This window comes from Pinus tabuliformis, chromosome J (assembly GCF_031772625.1).
Source record: "Pinus tabuliformis cultivar Carrire ecotype Pingquan chromosome J, CPIR1, whole genome shotgun sequence".
Classification (NCBI taxonomy): Eukaryota; Viridiplantae; Streptophyta; class Pinopsida; order Pinales; family Pinaceae; genus Pinus; species Pinus tabuliformis.
Genome location: NC_142295.1, coordinates 1,536,682,772 through 1,536,705,040, shown reverse-complemented (window position 1 = coordinate 1,536,705,040; position 22,269 = coordinate 1,536,682,772).

Below are 22,269 nucleotides of genomic sequence, written 5' to 3'. Positions count from 1 at the left end.
TCTTGGTTTCCGGGTCACAGATTGCTCAAAAATTCACAGTTTTTGGCCAAATCAGAAGCTATCAATCAAGGACACACTAAGGGATGAAAAGGAGGATGAAAAGCTATCACTAAGAGCTTATTAGAGTCCTTGTGGATCAGCTCTTCAAATCATAAACTTGCCCAGAAACTGAGCTAGAGTAGCTGCCCTCTACTTTGCATTTGAAAGATCCAAATGCAGTTCGATTCGGTACTCCCTGTGTTTATGAAATGAATAGCAAAACACAAACAACCAACAAGATACGATCCCTAGCGGAGTCGCCAATTTGTTGTTGGGAAAAGTATCCAATACGGAATGACCCTATCCCACTCTAAGGGTGATAGTACCTCAGCAACAACCGAATGCAAAGCTATTCAAGATTACTTCTTTATGAGATGTAAGAGAGAGGAGAAAGAGATCCACTAACCGTTATCTTCCGCTAATGGTTGATCCAATCTTCCCTCTTTGCTGCTTGCTCCCAGCTCCTTGCTCTTTCACTGGCCCAGCTACACAAAGATCCTGCAAAAGCACAAGAAAGGGAAACTACAAGAAGCATACATCCATAATTGATTCAAGGATTAGAATAAATCAAATATACAAGCATCAATACGCCATTGAGACACATGCATATAGAATAACCTCAAATGCTTTATTAATGGAAGAAGTAAAGTTCTGAGAGTGTTACAACCATAAGAGGCCCAATCCAGCAACACCTCCCAGCAGAAAGAAATCTCCTCTTCACCTCCTTCAAGCAAATCACCCAATAGTTCTATACTCAAACCAACAGCACTTCCTTACAGTCACAAAATTCCAGCCTCCATAGACCTCATGAGAGAGCTCTATATATAGGAGTTTTGGAGAAAGGATGAGTCAGCTTGAGGCTGGCATGAAGCTGAATAGTGTCCTCTCCCACTTCAGTTATTCTTCAGTTCTTGAGTCCACTTGGAGGTTCTTGCTTCCACTTGGAGATCTAGACCCTCTTACTCATCACAAGGCGAATTCCCTAATCCAAGTGTCATTTTGGAAGCTTCCTGGGCATTTGACACATTGAGGAATGACTGTGCCACTTGGCCAAACTCGCCCAGCGCAGGTAGCCTTCATTTCTTTTGACATTCAGCGCAGGTACAGAGTGGAGCAGTTGACATTCAGCACAGATGCTCAGTGGAGCAGCTAACATGATCCAGAATTAGCTTGTTTTTGAGTGTTTTCAGGTGGAGAACTGATATTTAGTGCTGTGGTTTGCTGACCTTGTTCCTCTAGGGGTAGGAACAACATGTTTAGGGACTTTGGATCCCTCAGATTATTGACATTTCATGCTTCATGCTGTAAGGCACAAAAATGTCTATAACAGTAAGCTATGCTTTTAGGCCATTGAGCTATGGAGTCAAACAAGGATAGTTCATTGGAATAAGTCAAATTGTTGAGGTATGATTTCAACAGGTAGGATAACAGAGTAAAAACAAACCTTGGAGCTCGAATGGGTGGTAATTATTCTCAAAACTAGAGGGAAATAAAGAATCCTAAAGTTAGGATGAGAAAGAGGAAAGGAATATAGGTCAACTAGCATAAAGAAATTAAGCATCCTATACCAGGGACTTATTAGAGAAAAACTAGAGGGACAGAGGAGCAATTAAGAATTCCTTTATCAAAATAGTTTAGAAGAAAACATGTAAATGGTAGACTATTGATAATAGAGAGAAATAAAGCTAATTATGATATACTTTGACTATTTTACCATTTAGATTCCAGATGCATGAAACATTGAAACATATAGAAAACACATAAAATGACAAGGATAGAATGCTTCTTTGCAATTAAACTGCACATGAATCTGATGAAATGTCCTCAACTTTCATTCCTTTTCCAACAAAAATCCAGATTTGATTACAATGACTTTCTTAACTTTATAGCATAGACTTACAGAGATGTTATAGAGTCCACCCTCAATACTTCAACTGGAGAAGTATTTATACAAAAATTACACAAAAATATCTCATAAATATATGAGATTTATTCTAGGAACTACAAAATATCTTATACAAAAATATAGAGACAGATGTAAAACTGATTGTTGTTGTCCCTTTATTCATGGAAGAGCTGGAGTTTGAAACTCGAATTTGCCTCTTGCTATTACTCTAGTAATTGTGTGATGGATCCTTGTTTACTTTTCCCTACTGATACTCTTTAGCTTTTCCTGATGTTCTTGATAGTCTTTACCTATTTACCAGACTTTACCTCAGTGAATATTTTCTTTTACCTCAAAGCTACCATAGTAACTTATAGGATTAAGAGGATATCAGTCTACCATTCTTCATCGGGTATCTTCATCCTGATTAATTTGCTATATATTTCATCAGCTTCAATGTGCTTTGCAAAATTGGGTTGAGCTGTGAACAAGTGTTTCACTTCATTCTCAATATAGAAAAGGTTCTTTAAGCCATCAAATAGCACCTTTCCTATGGGTAGTTCTTTCACTGTTGAAGACATAGCTTGATTTCTGGCCTGTTGGTGCAGTATGTCAATGTAGTATTCATGTTTCATCAGCTTGTCGTTTATGACCAATAAGTTTTGAAGTCCTTTCTCTCCTAGAATGTTATATTATATCATGAACTCATGAATGTCTTCTTGGATACTTTGACATCTTCTTTCTAGGTTAAGAAACAAGTTATTTTTGGTCATAACTCTTTTGATTTCAAGGACGGTACCAGTTCGGTCTTCTATACCCTTTTGTTCCAGTTATTCCCTGCTTTGGCTATTCAATAAATTGATTAATTGGATTGCCTCTTCAGGTTTGTCCCTCAAATATTCTCTAATCTTTGGTATAGACTCTTGTTGATGCCCCGAAAATCGTTGTATCAACATTGGGGGATAACCACCCGGTCCGGACCTTAATACAGCTCCTTTTCCATTTGGAATGGTGGCTCCGACTGGGGATAATGGGACCAGTTTCCCAGTAATGAATAAACGGGATGGATGAATGATTGATTGTCTAATCTAATGATAGACAAATAACTTAATCTATCTGCAAAATAAAAGAACTACTACTAATCCCAGGAACTATTGTACTTTGAAGTATAGCACTTAATGATCTATGTTTATTGACAGGCATACAAATGATGCCATCTAATAGACATGGACATTTATTCATTCAAGGATTACTTTGCTTAAATAGTTAAGCAAAGTGATTAACGCAATATTGCTACACTTATCATTTATATCATCGATACATATATGATCAAAATAAAAGCATACCATAAACATCCAATAGTGGAGGGAATAAAGAAATGTTGTTAAAACACATACATATATTCGATAATATCAAAGGCGATCAAATGACAATTCATATAAAAAGAATGACTTCAGACATAGATAGTAGTACCATATGAGCTGCTAGTCACTCCCAATATCAATCGCTATTTGAGATTCTTCTTCCAACGTTGGAATACTTTCAAACAAAGACAGTAGTGCACATTTGCATAAAAGCTTCCTTGCCAAAATTAGAATAATTGGTCCAATTTTATAAAAGAATATGCCTGAAGTACAGTAGTGCAACTTTAGGCTTTTAAGTCAAGTACAAAACTTTACGACCCTTTCCAAAACAATGAAAGGGTCTATAAATACTGAATTAAACTAACTATCTATGAAACTGAAATCCTACTTAATTGGTATCGAACGATCTTGAATATCTCCTTCTCACCAATCTGGCAGTCGGCAGCATGAATCATCATGTAGGCTATTTGCCTTTAAACCTGAGCTGACATATCGCAAGCATTGGCTCCACTTCGGGCGGTCTGTTGAGGCGAGAGTTGAGCTGGGCGGCATAGGTGGCATCTTGAATATCGGGAATAATATACCCGATTGCATCTGTAAGGCATTTGAGGGCGGCTCTTTGGCTGTGCAGTTTTACTAAGAAGAACCAATAGGCGTCCCATGTTAAACTGTTAATTCCAGTGATTAATCTCCCATTTTTCTCCAGATTCGGATAACATGACTGCTCCAATGTTTTTGCCGCTGTCAATTTACCTGGAGTGCGTTAGGAAATCATGTTAGACAAGTAGAGAGTATTATTAACCAATTCAACAAAATTACTTGTGGTTGATTTGCATCTTGAAATTGCCCTCTTTGCTTTCATTAACTGAGACTGCCATTCTGTAAATAATATTTCCTTATGTGATTCTAAAATCTTTGGTAAATTTTCCGCCTGTCCCTGATCGGTATCTTGCCACTCAAGAAACTCAGTTAATGTTTCATCGGCTTGATCCAAGTCTGTTCTAGATTTTTCTGATTGTTTACTTATTGATGTCGTCAAATCGCATAATGGTTCCGCCTGGGCGATTTGTTGACATAAAAGCTTGATCTATGTTATTAATGCCTTATTTATCTATAATTCTTCTAATTTGAATTCGGCTATCTGTGGAAGATTCTTTGTCTTCTCTAGCTGGGCTGATAGTTGAGAAATCTACTCATCTTTTGACTTCAACATTTGTTCATTCACTATATCAGTTGTGCCAATGCCTCAGACAACTCTTTCTGCTTCTGGACTGCGCTGTGATCAATCCTCTGTTTCTCTTCCTGCAATTGTTGGGTTAATTGATTATTTATTTTCTGTTGTGTTAACAATTTTCATTCTGCCTACTCTGCCTTCTGCTGTGCTTCTGTTAGTTGTGCTTACAATAAAAATATCTCATGGTATTTTGTTTTTAATAAAAGACTCACCTCTAATGACTTATCTATTGTTGTTGCCGAATAGGCTCCAACATATTGTGATAGTTTTGTTAGGTCATCAGAGGGGTCAAATTCCTCCTTCCAAACCACATTTCCCGTGACCGTTTGTTCTGGGAATAGGGAAGGTTGATCAGTCCTTCTCCTCTTCCTCTGTCGTTTTACCACAGCTTTGTGTCTTGGGCTATAGAAGATATCCAAGGGAGGAATTTCTTCTATCTGCAAGATAATTTGATCGGAGGGATCCTTTGGGATTATTTCTACTTCTTTCAAACTGGGTAGGCCGTCGGTTCCACTTGGAACATGTTTTGAAGTGGTCTCCTGTGTATCTGTCGCTTTTGAAGTTTCAGTGTCCTTTGAGCACTCAAGATTACTGATAATTGAATCAAATTGCTGCCATTCCTGGAGCAATTTGGGATCAATTTGAGTATCTACATTTACCTCTATGTTGCTCTGTTCCTGCTCTTTAGTTTGGGTTTCCTCTTGCACTGTCTCCTGTTCTCTAGTTGTAACCAGAGGTTCCTTAGTATGTCGTTGTTCAGGCTCGCTTGATCCTGTTGCTGGGGTTGTCGCTAGCAGATCTAGAGGCAGAGTTTGCAACCTTTGTTCTCTAAGTCTGTTGAATTCAACTAACCCTTCATCTTTGTATTCCATTATGGCCAGCGATCTAACTTGATACATTGATTCAGCTGAGGAGAATAGGTCATCAAACTTATCTTCTTTATGATCAAACTTTGTCAATTTGGCTTGTTCAAGTGCATTATAGGCGACTTTGTTGGGATCAAATCACCTATTGGGAGAGTTGCTAGAGTTAATGATTTCATCTTTGTAGCTTCTTTCTCTGCATGTTTGAAATCATGCAAAGTGTAGACACCACATCTCAGAGGGAAAGAGGGCCAAACCTGCTTCTTATTTTTCTTCAGAGTTTGTGTAACTCCTTCGAAAATAATCTGATTGGATATCTCCCTTGCCAGCAGTTTATCAGGTATGTACAAAGGAAGGACATGAGGTTTGGCTTGGCTGCCGAAAATTCTTATATAAGTAAATTTTCCTCTCCGAACCATCTTCCTATTGATGTCAAATCAATCCCTGCTTGGTAAGAAATTTTCGGAGCAGGTTTATTAAAAATAGAGTAATGAATGGGTAACATGAAGCCATTGCAGACTTGGTATAAATGGTGCTTATAGGAAGTTTTCCACAATTTTTGATGGTATATGTGAATAGGCGTGGGGTCTTGTGCAGTCCACCTCCAGCCGAGCACGGGAAATTCAGAATTAAAACACAGGGTATCTAGTATATAAGCACTGTAGTAGAATGGGGGAATAAGCCTTTCGGTGACGGAGGTTTTAGTTCTAAAATTAAGAACTGCTATTGCTAGCTTATCTGACAGTATAACTGCCCAATCCATTATTTCATTGTTACACGCTGCTTCCATCAAGGGAACCATTTCTATAGTGAAATTAGCGGAATCGTGCAACCCCCATAATCTACACATCATTATCCCATCATAACAATACGGAGAACATAGGGAATCAACAGAGTACTTACCGGAAGTTTCATGCTTGTGTTTCACCGGATTTTGCCTCCAATTCTGAATGGGTTCGGATTCAGTTTCGTTCTCACTTCGGAATTTCTCCAGAAATGCCTTGTTGTACTTCTTCTCTGGCTCAGGCAAATGATACATTTGCCTTAAATCATTAGCCTGAAATGAACCAAAGATTCTCCCATCTCTGGTGCAAAAGGTTCTGTCTGTGATTGGGATTTCCTCAATTGCCCACCTCACTACATCCGTATATGGGAGAATTTGTTCCTGAGCCGCTATCTGATGAAGGAAAGAGTCAGCTAAGTCCTTTAAAGTACCATCAGATTTTCGATTGGTATCCGCTGTGGCTTGTACTACTATCACCTTTGGTTCTTCGGTTTCAATCAAATTATAGGTACTTTGCCAAGTAGTTTTGCCAAGTCCTGAACATGTAGTATCAGATATCAATCCTTTCTTTTTAGTTCCTGGATCAACGACGGCTTGTCCGTGTGGCTAGTGAAGCGGAAGCAACTACAATTTTCTTAGACTTCTTCCCCATTCTGCTTGAATCTATTACTTCGGAAGTATTCTGCACAGGAGTGAAAATAAGCGTAACACAGAGAATTGGTAGCGAAACCAAATACGAGTGAGATATGTTGATCAATGCACGATGAAGGATTAACTTAAAGTGGCCGCGGGTACAATCTGTGAAAATATTTTTACAGATTACTATTTCATTAAATGGCCGTTAAAACCTGCCAATCCTTTAAATGCCCATCATATCGTTTATTAGCCGAATGATTTGTTTAAGCATGCCTTGGATGTTGTGGTGGTTGAGCGCAGGTGAATCACTGTTTGAAAGATAAGGTCTTTAATATGAATCAATCATAATATCCCCGCCTTAATAATTTTTGAAGTTTGCGCTTTTTGCTTTATCGCAATCAGGCGTCGGGGAAAAACTTAAAACTTTATATTGGCACCTTTTGGAATCCCCGATCGCCAATAGCGATATCGCATCGCATTGGGAGTATTAACTGGGCACTTTGAAAAGCATGCATGGGATATCCCCGATCACCGATAGCGATATCGCATCGCATCGGGGCGAAAGGGACTTTATTGCATCGCATCGGAGCGAAAGGCACTTTTGATATGGGAACTTATTATTGCCGATATCCGATAACCTATTGCATGTTATCGTGTCAGAGAAAACCAATGGGCCTTTAAGTTATGCCTCCTTTGTCATTGCGATATGTGATCTTGTGATCGCTTTATCGCAATGATAAAAGATTAATCATTTATATTATAAGACCAAATAATTGGTTTGTCAAAAAGGTTTTGTAATGTTTTCTTTTTGTTTTCGGACATTTTTGAATGATACAAAGTTGATACCAATTAAAATAAAAAGGGACCCATTTCATATTATAGTTTTTTGAATAAAAAATGATATGAAATGGGGGGTTGTTGTAGAGCACGACAATTGGCAATTCGCTGGAAGAAACAATTATCTCTGAAAAGTATGGAAATACTTAAACTTTTTCAAAATAGAGTTCTCATCAAAGGGGAAAATTCTAATATAACTAGGTATATATGCATTCCAAATAAAATGAAACTATCTTTGCTAATTTCCTCTCTTGTTTAAAATTAGATACATTCTAAGTTTTAAATTGGCCTTTATTGGTTGATAGTGATAAAACAAAAAACCTTTCCAAATCAGCTTTTAGAATTGACTCCTTTGTCATAGGTAGAGCCTCTGCTGCCAGCAAACATTCATAGTTTCGACAGGGATACCTTCTAACCATGCTATTGTCCATTGTCCCGCTCATTTCAGAGTATGATTAACAGAATGAATTCAAAACAAGCTTGTATGTTATTTTGTAAGACAAAAAGCCATTGTCCTGGCTTGGTGACCAGCTGAGTGACAATGCCATTCACTGGTAGTAATTTAACCGAACAAGCTGGCTCATGATGAGACCCCTTGTCTTATAATTCTAAGCCATTACCCTATTTTGGTATGCAGTATTGGTAATGTCAGTTAAACTATTTCCCTATGATCATGGTAAGCAGGCTTGTAATAAGACCTCTTATCTTTTATATCAAATATTTTAGAATTACACTCTGAATAATCATAGGCTTTGGTGAGTGGGATGGAAAATTTTCTCCTTAAGAGTAAATGGATGACAAGGCAAGAGTTAAAGATGCTGAAATTGGATTAGTTTCTATTTTGATATTGATAACCTTTTTTGTGACCAATTTGAAAACATAAAATGATTTACAATATTTCTAAACTTTGAGAAGCGTTCACAAAAATGGAGTGTTGTTTCAGAATGCAATTACACCTAATTTCCCAGAAATTATCCCTTTTGTTTAAGAGTTCTATTATTTTAAAAGTAAATATAAACCCTACTTGTTTTGAACAACTTTCAAGTACAGCAAAGGTCAATGGAAGATATCTCGCAACTTTATTTTCTAATGATCCTACAAACTACAAAATTCTAAAAAAGGTAGAAGGGGTTACCTTCCCAATTGAAGAATTTCTTTAAGATAAGGCCATTAACAGGGAGAGAATCTCTCAAACCTGATAAATTTTGTAATATGAAGGTCGAATGGCCTATCTTCTCACAGATCTGAAATGGCCCAAGCCACATCTTCTGGAACTTGGTGTGTTTTCCCTTGTCCTCATGGGCTTTGTCCCATTTCAGAACTAAATCACCGACTTGAAATTGTTTTGAACCGGATGAGATTGAATCAAAGGATGACTTGATGATTTGATGATGTTTTGCATGAATAACCTTGGCTTTTTCTCTTTCCTCTTCTAATTTTAAAATTTGGTCATGTCTAAGTTGAATAGAAGAAGAAGGGATTTCCTCAATAAACTGCACTAGGGCTAGAGAAGGAAGGACAAGATTTGTTGGTAGCACTGCTTCTTTTCCATACACAAGGTTGAACGGAGAAGAACCTATGGAAGCATTTTGCGTTATCCTATCAGCCCATAGTGCGAATATTAAGGATTTGTGCCATTTTTTATGATTCTGTTCGATAGTTTGCTTAATAATTTTAATCATATTTTTATTTGTAGACTCTGCTAAACCATTACCCTGGGGATAGTAATTAGCAGAATATTTTAATTTAAATCCCCTTTTAACAGCGAAATCAAACATAGCATTGCCTGAGAAGTAAGATGCATTATCAAAAACAAGAGCATTTGGGACACCAAACCTGGTCATGATGAATTGATCTATGAATTCAATGACTGCCTCAGAATTTGTTGTCTTCAAAGGAATTGCTTCAACCCATTTAGTAAAATAATCAGTAGCGGTAAGGATATACCTATGCTGTTTGAAAGAATGTAGAGTAATTTCTCCTATGATATACAATCCCCATTGCTCAAATGGTTGTTCAATGTTGACTGGTTGCAAAGGGAAAGCTGGTTTTCTTTGTCTTCCACTAGAAGTTTGACAATTTCTGCATTTCCTTACATATTCATGAGCATCTCTAAACAGAGTGGGCCAGCAATATCCAGCATGAATGATTTTGTGGGCTATTGTATCAGCTCCAAAATTTCCTCCTACTGGTCCATCATGTAATTCCTGCAAGACCTTTTGTGCTTCAGGTTTTTCTAGGCATATTAATAAGATTGAATCATAATTTTGCCTAAAAAGCACATCATCAATAATTGTGAAATTTTTGCTTTTAATCTAATGTCCCTTTTGTTTTTGTAAGACAGGTTAGGAGGTGCATATCCATTTTTCAAATAAAAGATTAAGTCAGCATATTGTGATTCAGAATCAACAATACTTATCTGGTTGATTTCTTCAGTTTGATCTGTATCACCTGATTCTGGAATGTTGGACGCTCCTGCCAATAACCTGCAAAAACCTTGGCCTCTAACAATCTTTGCTAGTTTAATTTCTAAATCATATTCTTGAAGTGCTGTAACCCAGTTTGCCCTTTTTTCACCTAGTTCCCTTTGGATTAATAGTTTCCTTACTGCAGGGAAAAGAACTATAACTTTTGTATGGGCTTTTAGAAGGGTCTGTAATGTTTGACAGCTTTATATACAGCAAAGGCTTGTTTTTCTACTTCGGAGTAATTCAATTCAGCACCTTGAAGATTTGAACTATAGAATGAAATGAGTGCTTCTGAATTGTGATCGTTAATCTGTGTGGGTACTACTGCATAAGACAAATTGGATGCGATAGTATACAATGTGAAATGATTAGAAAAATTAGGGTTATTTAAGGCGGGGGCATTAATTATTGATTGTTTGATTAAATCAAATGCTTCCTTTTCTGCTGATCCCCACTTAAAGACTGAATTTTTCTTAATCATAGCTTGAAGTGGCAAAATGATTTGAGAAAAGTCTGGAACGAATCTTTTCACAAAATTGATTTGGCCTAAAAATGACTGCATGGATTTTTTATTATGAGGGAAAGGGATTTCAGAGATTTCTTTGATCCTATCAGGATCAATATAAATGCCATCTTTAGAAACTATGAAGCCTAAGAGCTTTCCTTGGTCAAGAGCGAAGAAGGATTTTTTAGGGTTAAGTGAAATACCAAACCTTTTGCAGCGTTGAAATATTTGATTTAAATCATGCAAATGATTGGATTTCTCTTTTGAAAATACAGTAATATCGTCTAAGTAGACGACTACTGCTATATTAATCAACCCTTTAAAAGCTATATCCATCGCTCTTTGGAATGTGGCTCCTGCATTAATAAGTCCGAAAGGCATTTTATGATACGCATATGTTCCCCATTTTGTTCTGAATGTGGTTTTGAGTTGGTCATTAGGATGGACCAAGACTTGGTTATATCCTAAAAAACCGTCTAGAAAGGACATTAACTCAGAGCCTGCTACTGATTGGAGTATCTGCTCCATAGTAGGTAATGGGAAATTATCTTTTCGGCTTTCCTTGTTCAAATTTCTGAAATCTATACAAATCCTGATGTCGCCATTTTTCTTTCGGATTGGCACCATATTGGAGACCCAGTTTGAGTGCCGAACGGGAAAAATAATCTTAGCTTTCAAGAGTTTATTAAGTTCAGAATTTATTTGACTCTCTAAGTTTGGATGTATTTTTCTTAACTTCTGCTGAATTGGTTTCTGTTCGGGAAGCATTGGAATGGTATGCTGGATGATGGATGTATCATACGTCTTTAAATCATCATATTTCCAAGAAAAAACATGTTTATTTTTTCGTAACAGTGTAATGAATGCTTCCTTCTCTTCCACAGAAAGTCCTAATCCTAAATTAATGTTTTGAGGAGTTTGCTCAGTGCCAAGGTTTATCAATTCAAGCCTTAAGGTAGAACTTTGGAGCTTTGTATTGGTCACAGGTTTAAACCTGTCTTTAATATCATAAAGATCCTCAAGCTTCACCACAGGCTTTGGGATTGAATTCTCCTCGGGTTTTCCTCTCATTTGAAGGTCATGCTCATTTTCCTCAATGATTTGATCATCATAGGACTTTTCGGAAGTTAAAAACTGTAAAATGTCTTCATCGTGGTTGAATACTCTCTAATTAGTGACATTGTCAGGAATTGATGGCCTAAAAAGTAATTCTACTGAAAATCTATCTGGGCTATAGTCTTCGGAAGGTAGGAGCTTGGAAGCAACATTGGCTAGCAGGTCGGCTGCCGAATTTTGAGACCTGGGAATGGAAGAAATATTGAATGCCGAAAAGTGGGAGGTGAGTTCCTGCACCAGCGATTGATAATGTTTGAGATGGGTGGAAAGACAATGAATTGTATTCCTTACCTGTTTGATAATAATTTCAGAATCTCCAAACACTTTCAAATATTGGACCTTGAGGCTAATAGCTTTATATAGTCCTTGGACTAAGGCTTCGTATTCTTCTGTATTATTCGTGCATTCAAATTCTAACCTATAGGATAGCATTGTTTTTTCTCCTTGCGGGCTAATCAAAATACATCTTGCTCCTGAGCCCTCACTAGATTTGGACCCATCGAAATATAATGACCAAAATAAAGAAGTATTAACAATTTTATTTACAGTTTCCTCAGCATCCTTAAAACATCTTGACCTATCTGTTTGTGAATAATTTTCGATCTGAGATGTAGAATGGTTTACTGAGAAAGGAGATGGTTGGGCAGCGAAGTTGCTAAAGAATGACTCTGATGAATAATTCCCCAAAATGTTGTTATTAAATGCTATTGGTTGGTTTTCTTGTTCAAATTCAATAACTGTATGGGTCATATGCTTTTCCCGATCGACTTTTATTTGATTTGGCTTACCCTTATAGGGAAGTCACCTATGTGACCAATCGGTAGAAATATACCCATGTAGTTTTTCAGACCAATCCCTACTCAAGATCAAACCATAAAATTCAGGTATATCGGCGATCAAGATATCAATTCTTTGTACTACTCTAGGATCAACGGATAGCCTGATAGTTATGGAGTTGATTTATCCCAAAACCTGTACTTTAGTCCCGTCCAACTGCATAATATGAATAGCGGACTTCTGGGGTTCAATGTTCAGTTTGGAACAAACTGAAGCTAGCATTATGTTAGAAGATGCCCTTGAGTTCCAAACTGAAGCTAGCATTATGTTAGAAGATGCCACTGAGTTAATCAAACAGTTGTGCAGGTTTCTATTGTAGATCTCATAGGTTAGAAGGAAAGGTGGAGTATGAGAATTTGATCTATCTCCTATCAGAACTGCATCAGTAGCTTCGACCATACCAGAAGGTGGTTGACCTGTATCGTTTGCAGCTTTAGCACTGGGAAGGGGTGAAGTAGGAACAACATTTAATTCTTTGAGAAGCAATTTTTGCTGATGTTTCAATTTACTAAGTTCAAACATGGTAATGCTTGCCTTGGTCTTTTTCATGTCATCAACAATATTGTAATCCATTGAATCACACACTACCAATGTCTTAGATGTCAATGGGATTGTTGAGGTTGAAGGTTGGTTTTGTGGAATTGTTATAGGTGGCTTCTTTGGGGGTACCTTTTCCTTTGTTGTAGCAGCACCTGCACTTCTTTTCTTCGAAGTTGTCTGAACAGGTTTGAAGGTACCTCTACTCCTGGTAGTGACAGGAAATGCTTCTTCTTCATTTTCTGTATCAGAGTTAGGTAATATAAAATCCCACATTCCATGACATTCAACAACTTCCTCTTCTTTATTAGTTGGTGAAGCTGTTTCTTCTTCTCCTTCTTCAAGATCTGAATCTGCATTAGATATAACATTTGGTGGTTTTGATTCAGTTTTCTTGTAATTCCTAAAGGGTCTTTTGGTTGAGGTTTCAACTACCTGTTTTTTTATTTCAACCATTTCATTTGACATATTTTTGAGGACCTTTTGTAGACCCTCCATGTCATATGGATCTTTAGGGGTTTTCTTCTTTGAATCATCTTTAAAAGAAACTTTTTTGGTTTTTCTATCTTCAAGAGCAGCTTTCTTCTCTAGAGCATTAATACATTTCTCCACAGCAAGTGCTTCTTTCATGTTTTTAGCAAAAGTTGGTTTTCTAGCCTTGTCTACAAAAATAGCTATATTGGCAGGTAGGGCAATTATATACCACTCGCTTCGGATTTGCTCACTTGGTTTGGAGGCCGTTGGGATTTTGTTCAAGAGTTTATTGAATCGCGCATTAAATTCTTTAATTGGTTCCCTATGCTCTATCCTAAGATTGGAGAGATCATTTATTAGTGTAGCCAAAGACCTATCATCACCATACTTAGTAAGAAACTGTTCTTGACAAGTCATCCAACTGGTAATGGAACCAGAAGGTAAAGAAAAATACCAGGATCCTACTGATCCTTGCAAAGTATAAGGGAAAAGCCTAACGACAACATCTTGCTCCATTACTCCCTTCAAATTAACTGCCAACATGAAGTTATTAATATGTTCCTCAGCTTGTGTTCCATCATCTGGGTTAAACTTGGGTAGCCATTTTTCAGGTGCATCAGGTAATGCATGCAATGGAGTAGGCATATTGACTACCCCGGGCATGGTCCATGGATCTGCCATTGTAACCGCAGTGGTGGATGATATTACTGTTGAACTTACAGAAGTCTGGGAAGGAGTTGATATTAAGGATTGCGCAGTTTGGGATGTTGCAGTTGCTAATCCCTGATGAACAACAATGTGTGATGAGGGAGTGGATGGTTGACTTCGCACGACGGAAGGTGAGATGGCGGATGTGGATGAAAATTCTTCACTGTCAGATCCTTCAGTGTTTTTTTCTCCTTTTTCCTTTTGGGTAAAGGGAAATCAGTGGGTTCAATACCGAGCTTTCCACTCTTAAGTCTGGTGAGAGGGTGAGGTAAATTGAACTGCGAAGTCGCACTACTTTGAGATACTTCAGATTTCTGTGGTGATATCGAGAAGCTCTGAAGTTTGTGGATAAGAGACTGGATGTCAAGGGATTCAAGACTTAGTTGTTCTGGAGTATGATGGATTTGAGCAGTGGTAGTTGATTCCTCTTCTTCTTGTTTGGATACTGGAGAACCAGCATGCAATTGGGAAGTATGAGGTGATGCGGAGGGAGAATTACTCTTAGAATGGTTTGTAGATTTGGGTTTGCTTGCCATTCACGGAGGTTCAGGCCCTCCTTCTAGCGCCAGAAATGTTGATGCCCCGAAAATCGTTGTATCAACATTGGGGGATAACCACCCGGTCCGGACCTTAATACAGCTCCTTTTCCGTTTGGAATGGTGGCTCCGACTGGGGATAATGGGACCAGTTTCCCAGTAATGAATAAACGGGATGGATGAATGATTGATTGTCTAATCTAATGATAGGCGAATAACTTAATCTATCTGCAAAATAAAAGAACTACTACTAATCCCGGGAACTATTGTACTTTGAAGTATAGTGCTTAATGATCTATGTTTATTGACAGGCATATAGATGACTCCATCTAATAGACATGGACATTTATTCATTCAAGGATTACTTTGCTTAAATAGTTAAGCAAAGTGATTAACACAATATTGCTACACTTATCATCTATATCATCGATACATATATGATCAAAAGAAAAGCATACCATAAACATCCAATAGTGTAGGGAATAAAGAAATGCTGTTAAAACACATACATATATTCGATAATATCAAAGGCGATCAAATGACAATTCATATAAAAAGAATGACTTCAGACATAGATAATAGTACCATATGAGCTCCTAGTCACTCCCAATATCAATCGCTATTTGAGATTCTTCTTCCAACGCAGGAATACTTTCAAACAAAGACAGTAGTGCACATTTGCATAAAAGCTTCCTTGCCAAAATTAGAATAATTGGTCCAGTTTTATAAAAGAATATGCCTGAAGTACAGTAGTGCAACTTCAGGCTTTTAAGTCAAGTATAAAACTTTACGACCCTTTCCAAAACAATGAAAGGGTCTATAAATATTGAATTAAACTAACTATCTATGAAATTGAAATCCTACTTAATTGGTATCGAACGATCTTGAATATCTCCTTCTCAACAATCTGGCAGTCGGCGGCATGAATCATCATGTAGGTTGTTTGCCTTTAAACCTGAGCTGACATATCGCAAGCATTGGCTCCACTTCAGGCGGTCTGTTGAGGCGAGAGTTGAGCTGGGCGGCATAGGTGGCATCCTGAATATCGGGAATAATATACCCGATTGCATCTGTAAGGCATTTGAGGGCGGCTCTTTGGCTATGCGGTTTTACTAAGAAGAACCAATAGGCGTCCCATGTTAAACTGTTAATTCCAGCGATTAATCTCCCATTTTTCTCCAAATCCGGATAACATGACTGCTCCAATGTTTTCGCTGCTGTCAATTTACCTGGAGTGCATTGGGAAATCATGTTAGACAAGTATAGAGTATTATTAACCAATTCAACCAAATTACTTGTGGTTGATTTGCATCTTGAAATTGCCCTCTCTACTTTCATTAACTGGGACTGCCATTCTGTAAATAATATTTCCTTATGTGATTCTAAAATCTTTGGTAAATTTACCACCTGTCCCTAATCGGTATCTTGCCACTCAAGAAACTCTGTTAATGTTTAATCAGCTTGATCCAAGTCTGTTCTAGCTTTTTCTGATTGTTTACTTATTGATGTCGTCAAATCGCATAATGGTTCCGCCTGGGCGATTTGTTGACATAAAAACTTAATCTACGTTATTAATGCCTTATTTATCTGTAATGCTTCTGATTTGAATTCGGCTATCTGTGGAAGATTCTTTGTCTTCTCTAGCTGGGCTGATAGTTGAGCAATCTGCTCATCTTTTTACTTCAGCATTTGTTCATTCGCTATCCTCAGTTGTGCCAATGCCTCAGACAACTCTTTCTGCTTCTAGACTACGCTGTGATCAATCCTCTGTTTCTCCTCCTGCAATTGTTGAGTTAATTGATTATTTATTTGCTGTTGTGTTAACAATTTCTGTTCTACCTGCTCCGCCTTTTGTTGTGCTTCTGTTAGTTGTGCTTGCAATAAAAAGATCTCCTGGTCTTTTGTTTTTAATAAAATACTCACCTCTGATGCCTTATCTATTGTTGCTGCTGAATAGGCTCGAGCATATTGTGATAGTTTTGTTAGGTCATCAGAGGGGTCAAATTCCTCCTTCCAAACCACATTGCCCGTGACTGTTTGTTCTGGGAATAGGGAAGGTTGAGCAGTCCTTCTCCTCTTCCTCTGTCGTTTTACCACAACTTTGTGTCTTGAGCTATAGAAGACATCCAAGGGAGGAATTTCTTCTATCTACAAGATAATTTGATCGGAGGGATCCTTTGGGATTATTTCTACTTCTTTCGAACTGGGTAGGCCGTTGGTTCCACTTGGAACCTATTTTGAAGTGGTCTCTTATGTATCTACCGCTTTTGAAGTTTCGGTGTCCTTTGAGCACTCAAGATTACTGATAATTGAATCAAATTGCTGCCATTCCTGGAGCAATTTGGGATCAATTTGAGTATCTAAATTTACCTCTATGTTTCTTTGTTCCTGCTCTTTAGTCTGGGTTTCCTCTTGCACTTTCTCCTGTTCTTTTGTTGTAACCGAAGGTTCCTTAGTATGTCGTTGTTCAAGCTCGCTTGATCCTGTTGCTGGGGTTGTCGCTAACAGATCTAGATACAGAGTTTGCAACCTCTGTTCTCTAAGTCTGTTGAATTCAACTAACCCTTCATCTTTGCATTCCATTATGGCTAGCAATCTAACTTGGTACATTGATTCAGCTGAGGAGAACAGGTCATCAAACTTATCTTCTTTATGATCAAACTTTGTCAATTTGGCATGTTCAAGTGCATTATAGGCGACTTTGTTGGGATCAAATCGCCTATTAGGGAGAGTTGCTAGAGTTAATGATTTCATCTTTGTAGCTCCTTTCTCTGCATGTTTGAAATCATGCAAAGTGTAGGCACCACATCTCAGAGGGAAAGAGGGCCAAACCTGCTTCTTATTCTTCTTCAGAGTTTGTATAACTCCTTCGGAAATAATCTGATAGGCTATCTCCCTTGCCAGCAGTTTATCAGGTATGTACGAAGGAAGGACATGAGGTTCAGCTTGGCTACCAAAAATTCTTAGATATGTAAATTTTTCCTCTCCGAACCATCTTCCTATTGATGTCAAATCAATCCCTGCTTGGTAAGAAATTTTGGGAGCAGGTTTATTAAAAATAGAGTAATGAATGGGTAACATGAAGCCATTGCAGACTTGGTATAAATGGTGCTTATAGGAATTTTTCCACAGTTTCTAATGGTATATGTGAATAGGCGTGGGGTCTTGTGCAGTCCACCTCCAGCCGAGAACGGGAAATTCAGAATTAAAACACAGGGTATCTAGTATATAAGCACTATAGTAGAATGGGGGAATAAGCCTTTCGGTGACGGAGGTTTTAGTTCTAAAATTAAGAACTGCTATTGCTAGCTTATCTGACAGTATAAGTGCCCAATCCATTATTTCATTGTTACACGCCGCTTCCATCAAGGGAACCATTTCTATAGTGAAATTAGTGGAATCGTGCAACCCCCATAATCTACACATCATTATCCCATCATAACAATACGGAGAACATAGGGAATCAGCAGAGTACTTACTGAAAGTTTCATGTTTGTGTTTCACCGGATTTTGCCTCCAATCCTGAATGGGTTCGGATTCAATTTCGTTCTCACTTCGGAATTTCTCCAGAAATGCCTGGTTGTACTTCTTCTTTGGCTCAGGCAAATGATACATTTGCCTTAAATTATTAGCCTGAAATGAACCAAATATTCTCCCATCTCTGGTGCAGAAGGTTCTGTCTGTGATTGGGATTTCCTCAATTGCCCACCTCACTACATCCATATATGGGAGAATTTTTTCCTGAGCCGCTATCCAATGAAGGAAAGAGTCGGCTAAGTCCTTTAAAGTACCATCAGATTTTCGATTGGTATCTGCTGTGGCTTGTACTACTGTCACCTTTGGTTCTTCGGCTTCAATAAAATTATAGGTACTTTGCCAAGTAGTTTTGTCGAGTCCTGAACATGTAGTATCAGATATCAATCCTTTCTTTTTAGTTCCTGGATCAGCGACGGCTTGTCCTGTGGCTGGTGAAGCGGAAGCGACTGCAGTTTTCTTAGACTTCTTCCCCATTCTGCTTGAATCTATTACTTCGGAAGAATTCTGCAAAGGAGTGAAAATAAGTGTAACATAGATAATTGGTAGCGAAAACCAAATACGAGTGAGATATATTGATCAATGCACGATGAAGGATTAACTTAAAGTGGCCGCGGATACAATCTGTGAAAAGATTTTTACAGATTACTATTTCATTAAATGGCCGTTAAAACCTGCCAATCCTTTAAATGCCCATCATATCGTTTATCAGCCGAATGATTTGTTTAAGCGTGCCCTGGATGTTTTGGCGGTTGAGCGCAGGTGAATCACTGTTTGAAAGATAAGGCCTTTAATACGAATTAATCGTAATATCCTCGCCTTAATAATTTTTGAAGTTTGCGCTTTTTGCTTTATCGCAATCGGGCGTCGGGGAAAAACTTAAATCTTTATATTGGCACCTTTTGGAATCCCCGATCGCCGATAGCGATATCGCATCGCATCAGGAGTATTAACTGGGGCACTTTGAAAAGCATGCATGGGATATCCCCGATTGCCGATAGTGATATCGCATCGCATCGGAGCGAAAGGGACTTTATCGCATCGCATCGGAGCGAAAGGCACTTTTGTTATGGGAACTTATTATTGCCGATATCCAATAGCCTATTGCATGTTATCGCGTCGGAGAAAACCAATGGGCCTTTAAGTTATGCCTCCTTTGTCATTGCGATATGTGATCTTGTGATCGCTTTATCGCAATGATAAAAGATTAATCATTTATATTATAAGACCAAATAATTGGTTTGTCAAAAAGGTTTTGTAATGTTTTCTTTTTGTTTTCGGACCGTTTTAAATGATACAAAGTTGATACCAATTAAAATAAAAAGGGACCCATTTCATATTATAGTTTTGTGAGTAAAAAATGACATGAAATGGGGGGTTGTTGTAGAGCACAACACCTCTGTAGTTAGTTTCATTAAATCAATTTTCTCAAAGATAATCTGAATAGAAGACAATATATCATTAATGGAATTAATGATATTTGTCCATAAAATCTCTCTGATATCTCTTAAAGGCCTTTCAAATGTTAATTTCTTTTCTAATGTTTTTATTTGGTTAGTCATCCTTCTATTCTTTCTCTCCTCTTTAGTGTAATTTATCTGTGATAACTCATAATTGTACTCCAAGATAGTAACCTTTTCTTTTAGTTTTTGTATCTTAGTTTCTTGGATTTTCATTTCTTCCATGGACATGACTAAGTCCTCTATTTGCTATGTTGAAGTTACTGCTACTTCAAAAGTACCTGTTGTTGCTGGAAGAGTTGTTGCTAGGGGAATGTTGGGTGCCAGAGCTGATGCAATAGTAGATGGCACTGCTGTAGAAACTATGGGCACTATAGTCTAAGGCATGGTGGTTGACTCACCTTGTTTAGACTATAAAGCTTTTTCCAACTCTTGTTTTGTTTCTTTCAGTTGTTCATTTAACTTAAGGACCAAGTCCATAAGTTCCTCCTCATTTTGTTTCTCAATGAATTCTACAGTTTATGGATGTATGAGGGGAGGGAGCTTGAGTTGTTTTCTAAGTGCAACAATGTCTTCATTTTTCTTTTTTATCAAACTCTCAGCTACCTTGACATCTTTGTGATTATGCCCTAACTCAATCACTAGGTCTTCCAATGACTTTATTCTAGTGTCCTTAGCTTGAGAAGAGGATTTTTCTAACTGTAATTGTGTTTTAGTATTGCTCAAATAATTTTGCAGTTGATGTGCAATGATGGCTTTACTGGTTAAAGTGGAGTAGACCATCTCACCCATTTGCTTGTGGAGCTCAATTTGATCAATTGGGTGAATGTCTTTAGCAAGAACTTCAAAATTGGTCTTCAAGCAATTAGCCATGGAGTGTGGCTATTGCACCGTTGGATTCAAGAAGCTCATATGCATTTTTACCTATTTGATGTCAAAAGCTGACATCAACCTTGTCTGATTTGTGAGAGCCATTTTCATATATTTGGCATAGGTTTGAGCTTTGAGCTACTCATTCCTAGTCTTGATTTCTTTATACCTTTCCTTCAAATATTGTCTTTCTTCTGATGCTACTCTGAATGATGACACTTCCAAACTTGGTTTTCTACTTAATGCCTAAGTTTGGGAGGAAGATGGTGTCTCTCCTGCTACTGTGGTCTGTACTGTGTCACTTCTGGTTTCTTCATACTCCTACTTGGACGGAGGATTCAATCTTATCCTTTTAACATATACCTAGTCTAGTGGTACTGTTGAGGGACTAGCCTCACTCCTGCTTCTTTTTTTTATTTCGTTCCTCATTGAGAGGAGTCTGCAATACTAGAGGATCACCCATGTCTGTTTTAGTTTTAGTCAATTCCTCAGAAACGCTTTGTGACGCTAAATATTTCCTCATTTGTGAAGTCTCTAGTTGTCCTGATGACTGTGCACTCGGCTCCTATGATGGTCTCTGTGAAGATTCTACTAGCACCTATTCAAAGGAATCAATATCAAGACTTTTTTCCAAATCTTTCATGACATTGTCTACCTCAATTTGTTCACTATGTTGTTCTATAAGTGTTCTCTCCACCCATTCATTTTGATTAGTAAACTGTTCTATCTTTGGAATTCTATGATGAATGTAAGGGGACAACTTATTCTTTTCTCTTCTGTCACAGATGAAGCTATGAGGATCGTAAGGCCAAATAAAACTCTTTTTCATTCACATTCTCTCAAGGATTTCTTCTGCCTCTTTCCCTGCTCCTTTGTTGTTGCAAACAAATGGGCCTAAGTGATCCTTTATCCTTAACTGATCTTTCTTCTTAGCTTTCATAAAGTGGATTTGATCATAATTGATCATTTTCCTGTAGTACTCTAGGGAAAATAATCTCATGGGGACGTATTTAGGCAGTTTAAAGGGAGGCAACTCACACCCATAAATCCTAATCTCGGTATGGTTCTGGTACAAGTACCAGTCACCAACCTTGTATTGCTTGGATAATTGAAGAATTATTTTGATATCATCAATGACTCTAGGAGGGGACTTCCTATCAACATGGTAGTTACAAGATGGACAAACTGATCCATAAAATCTGTATAAGAATAGGAGAAGAAGGTGAATTGAGACAAATTGAAGTCCAAAAGACAATAGACCTAGGATTCCCTCTGGTGTCAAGTTTTTGGACAGAGAAAGGGAATTTATTAGACTGATAGTAAAGAAAAAGACGATACAAGACTGAGGAATATTTAAAGACTCTCTCATTTTCTAATCTCATGAATTGTTCATGTATCTTGTCTGCAATGAATGTGGCATAATCAAATTTAGCTGCAGGAGGTTGACCAGGGGTAAAAATAGTCATGAAGGTTAAGGTCAATTCATCTACATACTCACTAGTGGTGAAACCCCTAATACAGGCAATCATGGTAACAATATATTTTCCTAAATCAGTGAAAAAGCATGACATGTAGAGAGGAG